The sequence below is a fragment of the Pelobates fuscus genome, chromosome 11, assembly GCF_036172605.1.
Source record: "Pelobates fuscus isolate aPelFus1 chromosome 11, aPelFus1.pri, whole genome shotgun sequence".
Taxonomy (NCBI): Eukaryota; Metazoa; Chordata; class Amphibia; order Anura; family Pelobatidae; genus Pelobates; species Pelobates fuscus.
Window position 1 is genome coordinate 52,394,795 of NC_086327.1, and position 21,910 is coordinate 52,416,704.

Consider the following 21,910-nt stretch of genomic DNA (forward strand, 5'->3'; position numbering starts at 1 on the left):
GATATTATTTTTAAACCTTTGCCCCTCTAATTTAAGACCTCAGGTTGTGGTAGTTTTTCTTCTTTTAAATATAGTCTCCTCCTTTACTGTGTTGATTCCCTTTATGTATTTAAATGTTTCTATCATATCCCCCCTGTCTCGTCTTTCCTCCAAGCTATACATGTTAAGATCCTTTAACCTTTCCTTGTAAGTTTTATCCTGCAATCCATGAACCAGTTTAGTAGCCCTTCTCTGAACTCTCTCTAAGGTATCAATATCCTTCTGAAGATACAGTCTCCAGTACTGTGTACAATACTCCAAGTGAGGTCTCATCAGTGTTCTGTAAAATGGCATGAGCACTTCCCTCTTTCTACTGCTAATACCTCTCCCTATACAACCAAGCATTCTGCTAGCATTTCCTGCTGCTCTATTACATTGTCTGCCTACCTTTAAGTCATCAGAAATAATCACCCCTAAATCCCTTTCCTCAGATGTTGAGGTTGGGACTCGATCAAATATTCTGTACTCTGGCTTTGGGATTTTACGTCCAAGCTGCATTATTTTGCACTTATGCTCATTAAATGTCAGTTGCCACAACGCTGACCATTTTTCTAGTTTACCTAAATAATTTGCCATTTGGCTTATCCTTCCTGGAACATCAGCCCTGTTACATATCTTAGTATCATCAGCAAAAAGACATACCTTACCATCAATACCTTCTGCAATATCACTAATAAAAATATTAAAGAGAATGGGTCCAAGTACAGATCCCTGAGGTACCCCACTGGTGACAAGCCCAAGCTTCGAATATACTCCATTGATTACAACCCTCTGTTGCCTGTCACTCAGCCACTGCCTTACCCATTCAACAATATTGGAATCCAAACTTAAAGATTGCAGTTTATTGATAAGCCTTCTATGTGCAACAGTGTCAAAAGCTTTATTGAAAGGCTAATATTTTCACAAACATACAAAAATGCTTGGTAGTGAAGAGTTTAATCGCCTACACAGCATCATAGAGTATTGTAATATTATGTCCAAAACTATGTGTACCACTCAGCATGACTGTTGTTTTTATAAATTATTTGTGACAACACTGAATCAGGATCTGAAGGCTCAACATTGGCTTTCTTGTTCATTCATTAGTAGAGGGACATATCCTGTGCCATAGAGTTTCTGCAATTGAATGTTTTGTTGCCAAAATAATTCTGGCACTGCCCGCATCTAGACAGCAAGGCAGCCAAAAAGTGAACTAAACTAAATTTCCATTTTAATATACCTGCGCTTAGTTTATTCTTGTTTATCACCAGGATTTTTCAGTTCCTTTCAGTCGATTTCAAAAGTTTTTTGAATTTTATGGAATTAAATCAAGTAAGCTTGCATCTCAGACTAAGTAAATGTTTACGTTATTGAGATGTTCACTTTAATAAATAATTAAAATTCTCTGTGGATTGTAGTTATGGCATTTTTTGTGAAAATGTGCACTTTAAACTCTTGAAAACATCTATATGTTTAAACATCACATGACAAACTCATTTTATCTTTTCCAAATAGCACATATTTCATTAGAATAGCATATTGTATTGAGAGGCATAACTCATGTATGCAGCACTTTCTGTATGTTCCCATCAATTTTTATAAATAACATGGTGGATATGGTATCCCTTAAAATAAGGGGTAAAGAGGCAATGCAATCATTTAGTTATACAAACTATGTGTTTCCATGCATTGACATATGGGGGAATCATTTTGAGTATACTCCCAGTAATATGTTTTGAAAGTATAATAAATGTGTTTAGAAACCAGTCTATGTAAATATGATCTATTGTTTTTGTTCTAAATTACATTTTAGTTGCATAAATAGTTTTTAGGCACCCAGACCACTATAGCTAAATGAAGTGATGTGGGTGCTGTGTCCATATTGCCCATAGTCCTGCAATATATTATTCCCCTCTCTCCCATGCTAGAATGACGTCAGAGGAGGTTGAGCGCCAACCCAGCTGATGATCATCGGCATTGGAACTGGGTGAATAAACAGTAGGTTTCTAACCCTTTATTGCCCGGTGGGGTGCAAGGCAGAGAGATTTATAGTGTTAGGAATACAGGTTTGTAACACTGTAGTATCCCTTTACAATTTCACAAAACAGCCACTGGCCTCACACCCCACTCACACCCCTAAAATTAAAGTATCCCTTAGTTGTCCATTTGAAATTTTGAAAGGTTTGAATATGTGTTTCTAGCACATTTTATATGGGATTGAAGTGTGGTGTGTTGTTTATAAGGGTTTACTGAGCTGGAACTACTTGGCATAGGTTGTCTTGTTATATAAATGTCACCTCCTATTGGTAACGTAATTGTTCCTTTAGTATTATTACTCTGGCAGTCTAATAGTGCTAGAGTTAAGATAAGATAACATACGATAAGGGCTTGCTAATTGTAGCTAAAAATTGTGGCACAGTGAACAAATATAAACAAAGACTGCAGACATGAAAATATAATGGAGCAGGTGTATAAAGAACTATTTCCTTTGAAATGTTAAATGTGGATCAGTCACTATAAATATTCCATCCTTCTTTTATTGTTATCTAAAAATTGTAAATTTAAGGAGTAACTTTATACACCATAACTACTTAGGCTTGCTAAAGTGGTCAATATGTAACTAGGTAGCAGCAGAGGTATGGTATTGTGAATTGGAAAACAAAAATAGCTACTTGTGCCAGGAGCACACATATTCTAAACTCCCTACTGGGATTGTCTCTAAAACAAGTCGTTGAGGAGCCAACTCGTAAAGAGGCCATACTAGATTTAGTGTTAACAAATGGAGATTTGGTATCAGATATTACTGTAGGTGAAAGTTTAGGATCCAGTGATCATCAGTCAGTGTGGTTTAATATAAGAACAGTGACTGAGTCACACCACACAAAAACAAAAGTTTTAGACTTTAGAAAAACAGACTTTTCTAAAATTAGAATATGTGTAAGAGTCATTATTAGACTGGAGCAATTTAAATGGAGTCCAAAAGAAATGGGATTATTTAAAAGTTGCACTACTGAAGGCAACAGAAAATTGCATTAGGCTTGTCAGTAAAAGCAAAAAATTCAAGAAACCACTGTGGTACTCCGCAGATGTGGCCAAAATAGTAAAAAACAAGAAGTTAGCATTTAGTAATTATAAAAAACCCAGAGTGAGAAAGACAGAATGATCTATAAGATTAGGCAGAAAGAGGCTAAGCAAGTTATAAGAGCTTCCAAAGCACACACAGAAGAGAAAATAGCACAGTCAGTAAAAAAGGGGGACAAAACTTTTTTTAGATACAGATTTATTTAACCAATCATTGATAACAGGAGTAGTCCCAGAAGATTGGAAGTTAGCGAATGTTGTGCCCATTCACAAGAAAGGTAATAGGGAGGAGTCGGGCAACTATAGGCCAGTAAGCCTTACTTCAGTAGTGGGGAAAGTGATGGAAACCATGTTAAAGGATAGGATTGTTGAACATCTAAAAACACATGTATTTCAAGATCAGAGGCAACATGGGTTTACTTCAGGGAGATCATGCCAAACTAATCTTATTGATTTTTTTGATTGGGTAACTAAAATTATAGATCAGGGTGGTGCAGTAGACATTGCTTACCTAGATTTCAGTAAGGCTTTTGACACTGTTGCACATAGAAGGCTTACCAATAAACTACAATCTTTGAGTTTGGATTCCAATATTGTTGAATGGGTAAGGCAGTGGCTGAGTGACAGGCAACAGAGGGTTGTAGTCAATAGAATATATTCGAAGCTTGGGCTTGTCACCAGTGGGGTACCTCAGGGATCTGTACTTGGACCCATTCTCTTTAATATTTTTATTAGTGATATTGCAGAAGGTCTTGATGGTAAGGTGTGTCTTTTTGCGGATGATACTAAGATATGTAACAGGGTTGATGTTCCAGGAGGGATAAGCCAAATGGAAAATGATTTAGGTAAACTAGAAAAATGGTCAGAGTTGTGGCAACTGACATCTAATGTGGATAAGTGCAAGATAATGCATCTTGGACGTAAAAACCCAAGGGCAGAGTACAGAATATTTGATAGAGTCCTAACCTCAACATCTGAGGAAAGGGATTTAGGGGTGATTATTTCTGATGACTTAAAGGTAGGCAGACAATGTAATAGAGCAGCAGGAAATGCTAGCAGAATGCTTGGTTGTATAGGGAGAGGTATTGGCAGTAGAAAGAGGGAAGTGCTCATGCCATTGTACAGAACACTGGTGAGACCTCACTTGGAGTACTGTACACAGTACTGGAGACCCTATCTTCAGAAGGATATTGATACCTTAGAGAGAGTTCAAAGAAGGGCTACTAAACTGGTTCATGGATTGCAGGATAAAACTTACCAGGAAAGGTTAAAGGATCTTAACATGTATAGCTTGGAGGAAAGACGAGACAGGGGGGATATGATAGAAACATTTAAATACATAAAGGGAATCAACACAGTAAAGGAGGAGACTATATTTAAAAGAAGAAAAACTACCACAACAAGAGGACATAGTCTTAAATTAGAGGGACAAAGGTTTAAAAATAATATCAGGAAGTATTATTTTACTGAGAGGGTAGTGGATGCATGGAATAGCCTTCCAGCTGAAGTGGTAGAGGTTAACACAGTAAAGGAGTTTAAGCATGCATGGGATAGGCATAAGGCTATCCTAACTATAAGATAAGGCCAGGGACTAATGAAAGTATTTAGAAAACTGGGCAGACTAGATGGGCCGAATGGTTCTTATCTGCCGTCACATTCTATGTTTCTATGTTTCTATGGTAGCAATTTGTTTTAGAGCATTTCACTTACCCTATGTGATGGGTACTTTAGGATTATCTACTTATCCCATTACCTTTAATATGAAAGAGCATCTATCACCTCCCAGGAATTTTAATGTTATGCTTACTTTTTCCCTACATGTAACGAATAAGTACTTTTGAGGCGTGAAAAATAAAATTAAATGTAGAAATTCACACTTCTTTATACTGCAGCTGGGCTCTTCATCATAGAGAACATACACAGATGAAACACATTTTTTTTTTAAATTTCTCCTCATCATTTACAATGTGTTCCCTGGCTGTGCCTAGACTGAACTGAATTATGATGTAATTTTCTAAAATTGTAATACAAATTAAAAAAATAAACTTGGAATATCACATAGTTATGACCTATACAAGTTATCGATTATGTTCACTGTTTTATTCAAAGGTTTAATTTCCAGACAAATGACAGTTCCTCAAAAAAAAAACAACCAAAAAAAACATATAGCAATGATTTTTACCCCATAGCCTCAAATGTGAAATTCTCTCGATTTTTAATTCTAAAATATTTACAGTGTTCAAGCAGTTCAGAAAGTGGCACCAATAACACTTAATGTTATGGTGCCACTTTTAATGTTAATGTGCTTGGACTTTCTGTTAAAGGATAAAATAGTTTTGTTTAAGGAACACTATCGAGTTAGGAATACAAATGTTATAGTGTCCACGTTCCTACTTGTTTTAAGGTCTGTATGTCCTGTACAATAGTGTGTTCTCCTCTCACAATGTCATAGAGGCATTGCCTCCTCTACAATAGTCCAAACCAATTTTCCTCATATTGGGGACCTAATGCAAATGCGCGTCATGTGCAATTACGTTTCCCCAACGAAAAGCATTCAATCAATGCTTTACTGCTGCTTGACGTGACAGTTTTATTTGGCGAGTGCAGCGAGAGCACCAATAGTGACTGTCAGTATGACAGCCTCTTGAAATGGATTTACCCCATCGATGTTAAAGGACCACTATAGGCACCCAGACCACTTCAGCTTAATGAAGTGGTCTGGGTGCCAGGTCCATCTAGGGTTAACCCTGCCTGCTGTAAACATAGCAGTTTCTCTGAAACTGCTATGTTTATAATGGGGTTAATCCAGCCTCTAGTGGCTGTATTGACAACCGCTAGAAGCGCTTCCGCGATTCTCACTGTGATTTTCACAGTGAGAAGATGCCAGCGTCCATAGGAAAGCATTGAGAATGCTTTCCTATGGACTGACTATGCGCCTGCGCATGCGCATTCAGCCGATGACGTCTGGAGGAGAGTCCCTAGCGCCGGAGGGAGCCCGGCGCTGGAGAAAGGTAAGAATTTAACCTCTTCCTACCCCTAGAGCCTGGCGGGAGTGGGGGGGACCTATTAACACTATAGTGCCAAGAAAACAAGTTTGTTTTCGTGGCACTATAGTGATCCTTTAACATTGCAGTTCCAAAAAAGCTGTTTTGTATTGCAGAGGACAGGCCCACTATAATCTGGGTCACTATAGTGTCCGTCATTCAAGTAAGTGTGCAAACAAGATATGGCTTCATATCATTTAGGGGTGCAGAATCTTTTGATACTTGCATTATAGTAATGTATTACTATACCCTGTAGATAATTATAATCAAGACAAAAACAGTGCTGGTTAGATTAAAAGAACATTCCAAGCATCATAAACACCACAGCTCTCTGATAAGAAGTCAAAAATGGTTTGACACCTTACAATTTGCCAGGGCACTTCAGGTACCATAACAAATACAGTGAGCTATAGTGTTTATGGTGCTTGAAGTGTTTCTTTAAAAACAGTATCATCACAGCCCTCCGAGCTGTGCATATCAATGCAGTTGCCCAGCTATCACTAGTTAAGGCAATAGCTCACAGTAGGAAACAGCATGGGAAATAGTAGATTGCTTATTTTATAGTTCGAGAATAAAAACATCAGTAGGACCTCCGTTATGTAAGGTTTCAGACAAATGGGATTATTCAGCTGAGAAAGAAATCCTTTTTTTCCTGCTTGGTCAACAAAAGCACAGTTTTCCTCTGGTATGCACTGCTTAGCATTCTGTGCTGGAAGGCTCTGGAGCTTTGTGACCTACAATCACTTGTAAAAAGGCAATTCATGATGTGAGCGCTGCAGTATGACTATCGGCAGTAGGGCAAAGATTCTTACTGTTCTTGCATCGTTTGCTTTTGTACCAGTTATTAAATGGTTGGCTGACTGGCAGTGAAAGTGTTACTGTACTACATTCCATTAATTGAGTAAATGGCACGTAATCAGCAAAAATGCAATTAGCATAGGCATTACCTCAGTCTGATGTGGAACACTCCAGGTGCATGATTATTCCAGACCTTCAGAACAATAAATCATAAAACAGAATCCATGATTTAAAAATAACTAAATGGGGGTTATTTATCAAAGTGTTCTGTTCTAGAAAGTGGTCTCAAGTACTGCTCCTCCTCCTCCTCTTTTGCATTTACACCACTTTTTATCACAATACTTTGATAAATCTCCTAGTACACACAATGCATGGGTGTTCACCAATCTGTTGCCCAGGTCACAGTACCCTCACTAACAATATGATTTATAAAAGTGAGAATACAACGTGAATTCAAAGTAAATTTCAAATTGCCGATCCAATTTCTGCTTTTTGGATGGCGTCGAGGTGCTCCTGTTGGAGGAAGATATAATCAATCCTCGCGTATCGCTTATGTATCAGAGTAGTGGGTGTATTTCCTGTCCGCCGGGTGCATTGCGCGCCAACAGTCCACCAGCCTAAGGTTCTTAAGCGATTTCTGTATACTTCGGAGGGCTCCTTGGGAGATGCTACTGTGTCCCGTGGATGAATCTGTTAGGGGGATGAGGGGTACATTGAGGTCTCCACCAACGATCATTGTGCTCTCTGTGAATGAGGAGAGTCTGGAGAGAGTTTTACGGATGTAGTGTGATTGGTTGTTGTTTGGCACATAGATCGTCGCGAATGTATACCTACGACTCTGTATATCTCCCTTGAGGAACAGATATCTGCCGTTAGGGTCAATCATCCGTTCCGCTTCCTGGAACTGTAGTTTAGCTTGGAGGAGGACCGCCACGCCCGCCCTACGATGGATGGGCCGCATTGGGATAGTGTTTGCTTTTCAGCAGCGGAGCATGTCCTTCCTTAAAATGTGTTTCCTGTAGGAAAGCAATTGATATGTGTCTAGAGGATAGTTCCCGAAGGAGCTGTGATCTGCGCTCCAGGATATTTAGGCCTCTGCAGTTCATGGTAGTGATGCGTAAAGGATCCGGTTCGTAGGCCATTTGTGGTGGGCGTGAGTGGTTCACCATGGCCATTGACGGTTTGTTTGCACTTCCAGGCGAAGTCTGCTACCAAGTTGTACCCCGTCCCCGTAGGAGTTCCGCGGGCACTATGGCAATAGGGGGAAGGGGGGTAATCATGGGAAGGCTGGGGGGGCTGGTTCAGAATCGTAGGATGAGGCAGGGGATAGAGAAGGGTTTGAGGTGAAGTAGGGAGAGACCCTGTCTGCACAACTGCGCAGGCAGGGGTGTGAAGGTGAAGATGAATTCTCCGTCCCCAGAGGGAGACGGTTACGGCACCTAGAGGTAGGTGTCGGAAGTCCCTCCTGGGAGGGCTGGTTCGCGTGACCGCAGCAGCCAGCAGTCGGGCCTGTCAGATAGTATCCAACGACCTCCAACTATCGACTCCCCGTGGTTCGGGTTTGTTCACGCGAACTTGTCTGGGGTTAGTGGTTGTGTCCTTGTTTTATCACCAAATTAGGATGTGTTTTCTAGTTGTCGTTTTAGGTATATAAGTCCAAGATTACCCAACGGGTGTGCCACCACCTTCGGAGCATTTGAATGTCTTTTGCCCATGTTAGTGTAAGTAGCCAGCGGCTATCAGTATTGTCGTTATTTGCAGCCTATCAAGGGGATATTGTGTGGGGGCGGAGGTGTGGGTCCCACTCCGTTATATCCCTTATTCACCCTCCTCCCTTGGGGCAATGGGCTGTGGATGACCACGAGATGATGTGGGTCAATGTACGATCATGGAATTGAGCGTTGTTAGTCGGGAAGTTTGGCTAACGTAGTGTATCCAAGCAAAGTAGCGGTCAGGGGTGTCGTGTTCAGTCTCGGTCGGGGAGTGGCGGCCGGGGTCAATAACTACATTGTGTCGAGTCTAGGTCTGGGGGCGGAAACGTGGGCAGGGTGGTGCCCCGGTGAGCCGTGTATGTCGTGCGGTCTACGGGTATAGGGCTGGGTCGGGGGAGAGGCGGGATCACCACCATCCATCTAAGTGGAGGAGCCGTTATGGCTAGTGTCTTGGTGAACTATACAGAATACATATCACACATTGCAGTACATTTCCTCCCCACCTGGATCATAGATTAGGAAATACAGTAAGTGCAGCATTGAGTCCCCTTACCTCCTGTTCTACTTATGCGACTCCCCCTATCCCACCCCAGTGTACCTTTTTGTAACCACATCTAGGCCTGAGGGGTATGGGGTGGTATCGCTCACGTGAACCTCTAGCTACTCCCCCTGTATCTACGTTCTAGCTGTGCCAGGCGACTGTCCAAAGGGGTCCCAAATTCCCCCCATCTCTCCCGTATCCTCCCCTACCCTCCCAACTCAGAGCTGCTGGTCTAGAATCTCAGCTTCTTGGGCCCTGCTGGCTCCATGGTACCCCCTATGCAAACTTATACATTCTTGTATGTTTCGCCCTCCCACCTGCTCCCCTCACAAGCCCATAATGCTTTGTCTACCCACTGTTCACCATCCCCCCTGAACCTGTTGGTACAAGTCCTCCAGCCTGAGATGTCTCTGCTGGCACGGGTGTGCATCCCTGGATCAGACTCTTGTGCTGGCATGGTGGAGGCATGGTAGCAGGTTGAGCCAAGTGAGCCGGCCCTTGATTCTTCAGCCTCGTAGGGCTTCCCATGTAGCTATCACAAGCCTTCCACCCCCTCCCAAAAGAGTCCTGTGGTGGTGCCACAGGCTGTGAAAAGGTGGGTATATGGTGGGAGTAAGCATGGCCAGTCAGGCCTTTCAAACCAGTGACCATCAGTTCCATCCCCTGTGGTCAAGAACATGCTATGTCCCTCCCGGTCCCCACCCAATCTGTGGAGGTCGCAGGGTGTGTGTTCACCCCAAACAACCAGTGAAGCATTTGCCTTGAATCAGGGGGTTGTGAGCGGTGGAGAACAGCTGTGGGCAACTGTGTGTGTCCATACCATCTCGTGCAACCGGTTCTCGAGCAGTGTAGTAGAGCTGAGGCCGGTGTCATCGGGGCATGGCTATTCCTCTGGGTTGGATGGGTGTAGAGGCGCATCATGTATTCGGTTCTCGCTGGGGCCCCTCCGTGGGGTCCGCGGTTGTCTCTGGGTTCTCGGTCCAGCGGTTCCAGTATCCAGTCCGGAACCGCTATGGGCGGGAGGTCCAGCCTTTGGAGAAAGCGTGGTATTTCGTCCGGCCAGCGTGCAGCGACCCATTCGTTATGGTGTCTCACTTGGATGCTAAATGGGAAGCCCCATTTGTATGGGATATTGCGTTCCCTCAGTGCTGTAGTGATAGGTCTGAGAGCACGTCTAGCTTCCAATGTGGTAGGGGAGAGGTCATTGTACAGGGAAACCTCCGCCTCTTGATAACGCCACGTGGGCCGGGCCCTGGCCCGTTGCATTATGCGTTCTTTAAGGGGAAATGAGTGTAAGCAGCAGATAATGTCTCTGGGGTCCCCATCCTTGATCCTGGGTCTCAAGGCCCTGTGTGCCCGCTCGAAGCGTATATCTGGCGGTGCGTCTGTCCCCAGAATTTGGAGGAAGAGCGCAGTGAGCAGCTCCTCCACATTTTCCGTCCCCTCACCCTCTGGCACCCCCCTTACCCGAATGTTTGAGCGGCGGCTCTGGTTATCCAGGTCCTCTACTTGTCTGCGCAGGGCCAGTAGCATGTTGCCCTGCCTTGTTAGGGCTGTGTCTGCAGCTGATGCTTGGTGCTGAGTTTCTAGGGCCTGGGTTTCCAAGGCCTGGATGCGGCCACCTTGTGCCTCCATGTCTGTGCGCAGTGCCGTGACCGCGGATGTGAGGGAGGCCGTGAGGGTGGCTGTCAGGGACTGCAGGTCGGACTTGGTGACCATATTGGTCGCCAGTCTCCTGATCTCTGCCCCAATATCAGCCAGTGTAGGCTGGTCGGGCTCCGAGCAGGAAGAAGCTGGAGAGACTGGCGCCATCTTGGATCCGTGCGCCTCGCGGCTCGGTCCCAGCGGGGTTTGCAGGAATCCGTCCATCGGTCCCGATGGCGGTGCCGGCGGTGCTGCCCTGGGGTTATGCTGGGTCTCCTGTCTCTTTGTGCGTCCCATTTAGGTAGGCTGGCGGGCTACAGACAGCTAATGGTGGCGAGGAGCTCGGGACTCACACGTCCATGCTGGTCGGACTTCAGGCCACGCCCCCTCTTGAAATTAATTTTAAATTCCCCCCGACATTCTGACAATTCTCACTTTAGTAAATAACCCTAACAAAAAGGGAATGATTAGTCCAGTAAGGAACCTATTCTAGAATCCTGCAGTGCATTAAAGGGGTAATCAATAGCTTAAAGGGACACTATAGTCACCAGAACTACAGCTTATTGAATTTGTTCTGGTGAGTAGAATCATTACCTTCAGGCTTTTTGCTGTAAACATTGTCTTTTCAGAGAAAATGCCATGTTTACAATACAGCCTAGTGATAACTTCACTGGCCACTCCTCAGATAGCTGTTAGAGATCCTTCCTGGGTCATGGCTGCCTAAAATGCATCCAAATATTCAGTATCTCCTCCCTCTGCATGCAGACACTGAACTTTCCTCATAGAGATTCATTGATTCAGTGTTTGAATTGTGCTGGATCTGCCCCTGATCTGCCTTCTTGTCCGTCTCAGCCAATCCTATGGGGAATCATTGTGATTGGATCAGGCCACCACTTCTGATGATGTCAGCAGACAGCTTGTTTTTCAGAGGCAAACAGCATGCAGATCTACAGCTTCAGGCTTGAATACAGTGTTATTTTGCTATATTTATGGAGGCATTAGGGGCCCAGTGGGGCTAGATGGTGGTTTAACACTATAGAGTGAGGTTTTTGTTCCTGACCCTATAGTGATCATTTAATGAAAACACAATAATCGCAAAAAATATTTGCAATTGCTTCCAGCCTTTTAAATGACTTGGAAAAGACATAGATTTCTTAATATTTTATTTGGCATTCTCACAGAAGCAAGGCACTCCACATTAAAATAGATAATAAACTTAATGAAGAAGAGTTCATAAACATTTAAACTGGAGAAAAATCAATGCATACACATTTGCTATTGCAGAATGTATTAACTCTGTGTGCATTTGACTCATCTTTTCAAATATGATGTATTGAATGCATGTTTTCAATTCTGTTTAACTCTACTATGCATATTTAAAAAGTAGTTCATGTAAGATTTAGCATATTTATTTTGGAATTGTTTAGATTTATAATCTAAAAATGCAAAACAAATTTATCAATGAACCCTGTCCATTACCTCACAGATATGTGTGTGAATTGTATTCCTTTTTTTTTTTTTTACTTCATATAATGTTCCTATTTGGGAGCTGTATTTGTTGAAATGCAGCCAGCTAATGCATCTACAAATATATGTTGTCCATTTCTGTGTGGCTGTATTTAGTTCAATTGGCTCACCCAGACCTTCACAGTATATGTAATGAAAGTGTATTTTCATAGACCGAAACAGTGGCAGAACTACCGCTGGTGCAGCCAGTGCAGCTGTACTGGGGCCCCGCACATTGAGGGGGCCCATCGGGTGGCCCATTCAGTAAGGTCCACCCAATGGTAATGTGTTTTCAGGGGCCCGGTCCGTGCTGCGGCCCTCTAACAGCACGTCCGGGACCTTTCCATGCTGTCAGCACTGGGAGGAAGTGACAGACAGTCACTTCCTCTCAGCTAATCGATTGAGCCACGAGGGAGCGCGGAATGGGAGGGACTCCGACTCACAACAACCTCAACAAGCCGATTTGACCCCAGGGAAGCAATCCTCCTGCACCCTGAAGGTAAGAAACAGGAGGGTGGCTAAAAAAATTCAATTTGGCATGCGTGTCTGTTTGTGTGTGTCTATATGTGTGTCTGTGTATGTACCTGTACCTGTGTGTCTGTATGCATATATGTCTTTGTATCTATATGTGTGTTGTTCTGTGTATCTGAATGTGTGTAATTCAATGTGTCTGTGTATCTGCATGTGTGTCAGTGTGTGTAACTGTGTATATGTAAGTGTGCATTTTTGCATTGGCGTCAGTGTATCTGTATGTGTGTTAGTGTGTCTGTGTATTTGCATGTGTGTCAGTGTGTGTGTGTCTGTGCATCTTTTACAAAACTTTTTCAACAGTACATAAACACACACAACACTACACACAAATGCACCCCTTAATTCACACACATACTCCATACAAACACATGCTTACATTTAAACATGCAAACAACTGCTCAGAGCTAAATACAACCCCTCAAAGATAAACAAATGCTAGATTCCCAACTGGCAAAGCATTGTCAGAATTGTACGACAGATGGGAATCTACCTTTTGACTATCCTTGCGATAGGGGAGCCATAAAAATGTCTTGCACCATGGCTTTGTATTCTTTAGTTCCACCACAGGATAAAAAGTAACATGGTCAATTTTTTTTTGATATTGTTGAAAATTAAGATATTTTAAGTTATAGATTCTTACAGGGTTATTTAGTAAAGTGAATTTCAGATTTACGGCAAGAGTAGCTTAAGTGAACAATCTGTTTTTTTTTTTAATACAAAGGTTACCAAAGGCAAACCTTAATGAACCCATATATTTATTTGGAGGTTTTGTTGTGGGAATGGGAGACTACTTTTTTGGGACAAATTATTGTCCTTATTAGATGATATGGGTACTTTTAAGGCAAGGGGCTTGAACTATCCCATGGCACTGAACATTTGGAGCCAGTGACACTTTAAGCAGAGGAACTTGGAATCCCCAACATACCGGTAAATGATAGACCAAGAATTCGATTGTTTGAAACAAAAAGCCAGACACCCAAAGGTTTATTATGTATATATAGTGCAACGAACATGGAGAAAGCAGTTTTCCCTTATGATTGATATGAGTTTTCACTCATCCCATAACACACAGGATGGGGAAATGAGCAAAGTGATGCATGAGGTGCCTTGTTCAGTATTATTATAAACACTTATCACATGGTACATAAATTACTCTTGATCAGGTGGACATGGTTTGATGAAATAGGGGGCCATTGCGCAAGAGCAAGTTTTTTTTCTTGCAGTGGTGAGTAACCTTTAAGGTGTGTTGCTAGCATAGGAGCAGAAATTTTAAGCTAATTATTACATTTTATGCAAAATGTAGTCAATTTAGTAAATTTAGTCTAATTATTTATGTCCACTCAGTGCTTTCAGGGTCATTGTAAAAATACCTATTGACGTATACAGAACAAAGCATACAGTATCATCCAAATGTGTGAGAGAGGTTTTCTATTAGGATCATTAAAAAAATCTGCAATATCATATAGAAACACAAGAAGAAAATGGTGTTAAAAACAGGGAAAAGGAATAGTATAGAAAAATGGGGCGAGTATAGAGGACAAATGTGGACAGATACCTAATGTTAACTTAATTCTTTTTTTTTTTTTTTTTTTTTTTTTTTTTAAAGATTGGTTATGTTTTTAAAATGTTAATAGTACAATTATTTGCCAACATGCAATAGCCAATTTAAAATATTTTTTTGAAGCATCTATCCTTTAAAATCGACTTTAAATGCATTATAGTTATTGTTAAACAGACCATAGTTTTTAAAACACCATTAACAAATTGATCAGTAATATGTTTGCTCTATGTCTGGATATGCGTGACCTTTTAATCTCGGTTTACTTAGTTTATGAGTAAAAAGTATAATAAACCTGATAACTGTAATAAAATCACTAACTAGAGATAAAAATTATTGTGAAAATGAAAAGGTAGGTTCAAATCTCAAAACCGTTGTCTGACGAAGGTTTTATTACTTTGTATAAATATTTTCACCATCATTTATAGGGAAAACTTCAACTTACCGTAAATATGCTTCAATTTGAAGACTTGGCCTGTAAAATAAATAAAATATAAAAATGAATGCTGGTGCTTTTTTTCCCATTTTGGATAATGCTGTTCTATTAAAACATGTAATCACCACAGGTTACTGACCAAAGCAACCCTAGCCCTGTCCTAAAAATGTATTTATTCAATAATGCTTAAAGAGACACTTTAGTGTTTGGAATACAAAGATGTATTCCTATTACTATATTGTCTCCTGCTCCCCACCCAATTCCCTCCCATCGATAAAAGGTTAATAAAACCTTTATTTTACTGATCTGATTCAAGCACCTGTGTCCTTTGGCGCTGGGTCATGCTCTTTCTCAGCAGATGGATGTTCATGCACAGCGAGCACATTAAGCCTTCCCCACAGGAAAGAATTGACTCAATGGTCTCCTGTTGGGCTTTGCTTGATGTTGGATGTCCTCATGCAAAGTGCGAGGGCGTCCAGCGTCATTTCACAGAGTGAAACTCTGTGAAACTGCAGGAAGCACTTCTAGTGGCAGTTTCTTTAAAACTGCAAAACTTTACATTGCAGGGTTAAGGGAATAGGGACACTGCATCCAAACCACTAAATGAGATGGGTGCATATAAAGTCCCTTTTAAAAACTTGCTTAAAGTTGTTTCTTCTGTCTTGTCTCTGCTTTTTGTCTGCTGCCTCAGTCAAGTGTCCTTACTTGATCTTTCTACTCCACTCTTGTTTCAGCCTTCACTTAAACTTAAATCTCTTAATCTTCCCTGCTTTATTCAAACCTATATGAAAAATACCCTCGTTCAAATCAAGTAATCAATAGTGATGTCCCGAACGGTTTGCTGGCGTGTTCGCATTCACCACGGATGGCGAACATATGCGATGTTCGGTCCGCCCCATATTTTTTTTTTCTGGTCTTTCAGCCAAATTTACTAATACTAAGTAAAAATTACTTAGTATTAGTAAATTGTGCCCCATCTCGCAATACTGCGAGTAGGGGCATGTCTATTAAACAGTGAGCAGCCTGTGGCTGCTCACTGTTAAAAAAAATAAAAAAATAAAAAAGGGTCCCCCCTCCCTGAGCAGGTGGGGGCCCTAAAGTTAAAAAAAAAGGGGGGAGGACCTATTGTCCTCCCCCATAGCGGTGGGTGGGGGCCCTAAATACCAATAGGGGGGGGACCTATTGTCCTCCCCCCGGCCTCCATCCCTGAGCGGCGGGTGGGGGCCATAAAAAAACAATAAGGCGGGCACCTACTGTCCCCCCTCGGCCCCCACCCCTGAGTGGTGGGTGGGGGTCCTAAAAATAACAATAAGGGGGGGGACCTACTGTCCCCCCCGCCCCCACCCCTGAGCGGTGGGTGTGGGCCCTAAATACAAAGGGGGGGGGACCCTAGTCACCCCCTCCCACCCTACAAAAAATTATCCCCCTACCTACTCCCTCACCCTAAAAATAATGATGGGGGGACCTTTAACTAAAAACCTGTAAAACTTACAGCTTACCATTCGATGTTTTCTTTCTTCTAAAATCTTTTTTTCAGCCCCAAAAAAGGGCAAATAAAAAACCATAATAACCGACGCAATAAAAAAAAAAAAAAAAACAGGCACACAAAAAAATAATCCATCTTTACCCATGGAGGGCTCCGCGCAGACTGAGCTCTGCAGGGCGGGGGAAGACTTATAAAGCTTTGCCACGCCCTGCAATTAGGCTAAGAACACTCTGATTGGCTGGTTTAAGCCAATCAGAGTGCTCTTTGTCATTTTACACAGCGTGGGAAAATTCCAAAGAACTTTCCCTTGCTGTGTAAAATGACACAGAGCACTGTGATTGGATGGCTTGAAATCCGAAAATTTTATGTTCGCGACATCACTAGTAATCAATCCAGATACTGCCTCATCTCTACTATGTCCCTCCAAATTTAACAGTTCATCCCTCTGTGTGTTCAAGTTTTATGTCTGTAACATACTGGGGGGCACACGCACATCACTGTTTAATTGCATATGTCCCAGACATTCTGTGTCTAAAGTAAAGCTTTTTAAGAACTTCTAGCCAAAGCTAAGAATAGCAAGATGACTGAGCCAATATTAAGCTGCTCAGTTGGAACAACAACAAAAAATAGGTCAATTCAAGTTATACCAATGAAATATATAAATCATCATCATCCCAACTTCCTTATCACTTTGTGATGCCTAAACATTTTCAATTTATTCACCATAACATACTGTTTTCTCAACTTTCAACTTATTAAATTATTTGCACAGTTATAGGGATAGTCAAAGCACTATCACCACTTTTGCAGAGGTTTGTTGAAAAATTGAGCTCTTCCTGCACCCAAAGCCCAACAAGAGCTCTCCCTCTGCAGTAGCGGAGATGATACAAATGTTCTATTTCCACATCGTCCATCCAAATGTGACAGACATGACAGAGTCTGGAGACGCTGTGGGGAACGTTCTGCTGCCTGCAACATCCTCCAGTATGACCGGTTTGGCAGTGGGTCAGTAATGGTGTGGGTGGCCGCACAGTCCTCCATTTGCTCGCCAGAGGTAGCCTGACTGCCTTTAGGTACCGAGATGAGATTCTCAGACCCCTTGTGAGACCATATGCTGGTGCGGTTGGCCCTGGGTTCCTCCTAATGCAAGACCTCATGTGGCTGGAGTGTGTCAGCAGTTCCTGCAAGATGAAGGCATTGATGCTATGGACTGGCCCGCCCGTTCCCCAGACCTGAATCCAATTGAGCACATCTGGGACATCATGTCTTGCTCCATCCACCAACGTCACATTTCACCACAGACTGTCCAGGAGTTGGCAGATGCTTTAGTCCAGGTCTGGGAAGAGATCCCTCAGGAGACCATCCGCCACCTCATCAGGAGCATGCACAGGCGTTGTAGGGAGGTCATACAGGCACGTGGAGGCCACACACACTACTGAGTCTCATTTTGACTTGTTTTAAGGACATTACATCAAAGTTGGATCAGCCTGTAGTGTTTTTCCACTTAATTTTGAGTGTGACTCCAAATACAGACCTCCATGGGTTGAAAAATTTGATTTCCATTTGTGTGTGATTTTGTTGTCAGCACATTCAACTATGTAAAGAACAAAGTATTTCAGAAGAATATTTAATTTAATCAGATCTAGGATGTTATTTTTGTGTTCCCTTTATTTTTTTTTGAGCAGTGTAGCTGGCTTGCTTTTGAAAGTAATAACAGTGCTGGAATAGAACTTTATGGTATTGTAATTCTAGATCTGATACATCTGAAACCTTTTACATTGCAGGTTTACTTACTCGGCATATTTCTAGTTCAGACATGGAGAACGTTTTGAGAATTTTTTTGGTTTCTTACCTGAGGTCGCAAGACATTAGTTTTTACAGGATGAGAGAAAGAAACCCAGCATCTGAAATCTTGTATACTTACATTCACTTCACCTATTACCACCACTCCCCCCCCCCCCCCCCTCAAAGCTGGTATTTTGCTGTCTCTTGGTCTCTTGTTAACTTGTTGTAGTTAGAAGGCCGATTTCAGAAAGACTTCCAATGTCAGTCTTACTTTGATGTATGCTTAGTACTCAAGTTGAGCACTGCTGGATATCTTCAGCTTTACATATTTATAATGATAATCGTCTGCTCTTCCATGCAAAGTGTAAGAAAAAAAAAATCACACTTAAAAGAAAATTCTTATGAAAAACGGCTATCATGGCAGTGTACCCTTTTTAATTTAATATATGTACATTTTAAGAATGTCACAGATACATTCTTCTCCAAGCTCTAATGGAACCCATGGAATTTTAACATACTTATATATAAGCAAAAAGAAAAATCAGTGCCTTTGTATTTATTTATTATATTGTAACCTTTAACTCTTTAATGATCAGGACTAATAAACCCATTCCCCCTCAAAAAGCAATATGAGTCTTCTATTATATATTTCTTGTATATGTCACATAATCAATTTTCATTGCAAATACACAAAATACACATTGTCTTTCATCTTAAGTTATTGTATATCAGTCAAGTAGATTTTCTACTTTCCTCAGCTTGAGGGAAGATGGGAGCAATATCTCCAGGTGGCTCCCACTAGTGTGCACACACTGCACAAAGAGGTTAGAAAAACCTTGCATGGCAAAGTAGGAAGTAAGATGATCATGGGAGCAATCGAATAACCACAGAGACAGGGAGACGTTAACCAGGGGTTCGAAAAAATTTGCTTGAAATCTATGAGCCAGCAAAAAAGTTAGGAGCCAGACACTAAAGTCACCAGAACCACTACAGCCTAATGTAGTTGTTCTGAATTCTATATGCAGTCCCTGCATGCTTTTTAATGTAAACACTGACTTTTCAGACTAAAAGCAGGGTTTACATTGCTCTGGTAACTCCTCTAATGACAGTCACTCAGACAACCTCTAGAAGTGTTCACCATAGGGATGCTTTGATTCAAGAAGTGACGTGATTCGAGAAGTTGATTGCGCAGCATGACATTTTGCCGCGCATGTGCAATAGTCTCCCAATGTTCTTCTATGGGGAAGCATTGGCTTGGCTGAGATCGTCAAGATTGATGATCTCAGCCATGGAGGCGGGGCCAGCCGCAGTGTCACCAGCACGGCGTGGGAAAAAGATGAGTAAAAACACCTTTCCCTGTGATTGGAGAGGGGCAGGTCACCTAAACATACACACTCACTGACAGACACTCACTCACTGACCGACACAGGCGCACACACTATCACTGATTTGTCACACACACACACACACACACACACATACACTGCAACACTCACTCACAAATCCTTACTTTTTTATTTTAAATCCACCCAGCCTCCCTACCTTTGGGAGAACTGGAGTGGATCAGCTTTCCCTGGGGTCCAGTGGGGCTGCTGTCATGTCCCTGCTTTGCTCCCTAGAGCGCTGTTTAGTGATGCGGGGCCGGAATGACATCATATTCCGGCTCCCGGCATCACTGGAAGGCGAGCGAAGGAACAGAGCAGGGAGATTAAAGCTCCCTCCCTCACCGCCGCGTGCTCATTCAGCTCCCTTATACAGCTTCCTGCCTCCTCTACACAGCCTCCCGCTTCCATCCCTCAACTCTCAATGAGCTTGATGTCTGCCTGTCTGCCTGCCCGCCTCTGCACTGCATTAGCAGACTGACCAAAAACAATCTAAGGCAGCCAGTCACCTTGGGCTGAACAGGCCAACAAACCCCAAGCGCTACACCGCCATGGAGACTAGGAAATTTGTCCTGGTGCTTGGGATTTGTTGGGCCCTGCATTAACCCTATGCACATGAGTATGTGTTGTGTAGATCAGTTTCTGTGTGTTAGCCATATAAGTACTTTTTTAAAGTACATAATTGCATTGGTAAAAAAAAAAAAATATATATATATATATATATATATATATATGAGCGAGGGTGCTATGTTTGAGGGTGCGTCTGGGGGTGCTGTGGGTGTTGTGTGTGTTTGGGGGTTGTGTGTGTGAATGTATTTTGTATTTAAATTAAAATATATATTTTTGTATTAATAATAAAAAAAAAAAGTTATATTCCCCCCCCCCCCCCCCCTTCTTACCTTTAGTCTGGGAGGGGGTTAGCCGTTCTTCCATGATGGGAGCCGTTCTGCCATGAGGGGGGGGGGCATGCTTCCTTCCCTGGTGGTCCAGTGGTGAGAGTGAACTCTAGCCTGCAGGCTAGAGTTCACTCCCGCGAGATCTGAGCTTTGCCGCGTAACCGCGGCAATGCTCAGAATCCCACGAGAGGACCCGGCGGAGCTGCTGGCTAGAGCTCCGCCGGTCCTCTCCTGCCTCCCTCCTTCACACCCCAGCTGGCGGCCACCTTTAACAGTGCCTGTGGGCTGGTGAGGGAGTTCTTTGATCTCCCCACCGGCCCATGGAGGCACACAGCGGGGCAGGCGCCTGGGTAGCGCGCTGGCCCTGCAGAGGCTGGCAGGGGAGATCCTGTGATCTCCCCTGCCGGCCTCGGCCCCACAGCCATCGCAGCCCACCGGGCATTTGCCCTGTGTGCCCGATGGCCAGTCCGGGCCTGGCATGTGGCAGGTACTTGCTCTGGTGCTGTTCTATGAGTGGCTACAGACCGTGTGTTTATGCACATGAGTATGTGTTGTGTAGATCAGTTTCTGTGTGTTAGCCATATAAGTACTTTTTTAAAGTACATAATTGTATTGGTAAAAAATATATGATACTGATGTATGTGGTTTTGTTTCTGTAACACACTATCTGTTTTTTCACACATTTACCTGCATTTTCCCATATTCTTTAATGGGTATATTCATTGGGATATGGTTGCTCAAGGTTATGGTGCAATATGAATTGTCAGATTGCATTTTAAGAGGTTAAGTTAGATCATTTTGAAAGAAAAACTTGCTGGTATCACTAGCACATTTAATCTCACCAAGTTTTGTGCTAGGAGATTGTTAGCTTGGACATGAGAGGTTTGTACTAAGATAAACTGCTTCCTTGTTCTGAGCAGTTTTTGTAGCGTTAAAATTGTAGCGAAATGAAAAGTAAATTGTGGCTAAAATAATTTGGTTGAGATAGATTTTCTGGTTTAATTCCACTAGTATTCAGTGCTTCAGAAATAGAACCCCTATTATTTAAAGTGTATTAATAAGCAATGATACATTAGTGTAATTTTTGTTAAATATGAGTGCTCGTGTAAAAAAATAGCGCACTCATTTGTACTAATTCAAAAGATTCTCTGTTAATGCACACCATCTTAAGTTAGAGTAATCTTTAATAAGAATTATCATTCTTGTTAAATGTATTCACTACAGAGCAGGTACTAAAATATTGTTGCTATTTTAGGACTTTAAAAAAAATGTTGAGCTTACCAACGATATGTTGTTATAGGAATAAATTTAAACACATTTTATTAATCAGAGGTGAAACAAATACTATGCTATCGAAATATGACCAGTTGCCTTTATACAAAGTAAAACCTGCATATATCTCCACTAAGCACATATTATTTCTAGGTTATATTTAATCCACTATTGGGTCAGAATCATTCATAAATCCTTGTATTGGAAGAAAGGAGATTTC

The 21,910-nt window shown here is 42.2% G+C and overlaps 1 protein-coding gene across 1 annotated transcript in view; it reads left to right on the plus strand.

The window, feature by feature from the left end:
- Positions 1 to 21,910, plus strand: part of LOC134577885 (cytoplasmic phosphatidylinositol transfer protein 1-like) — a 189,719-nt gene that overhangs the window by 14,011 nt on the left and 153,798 nt on the right. The window lies entirely within an intron of this gene.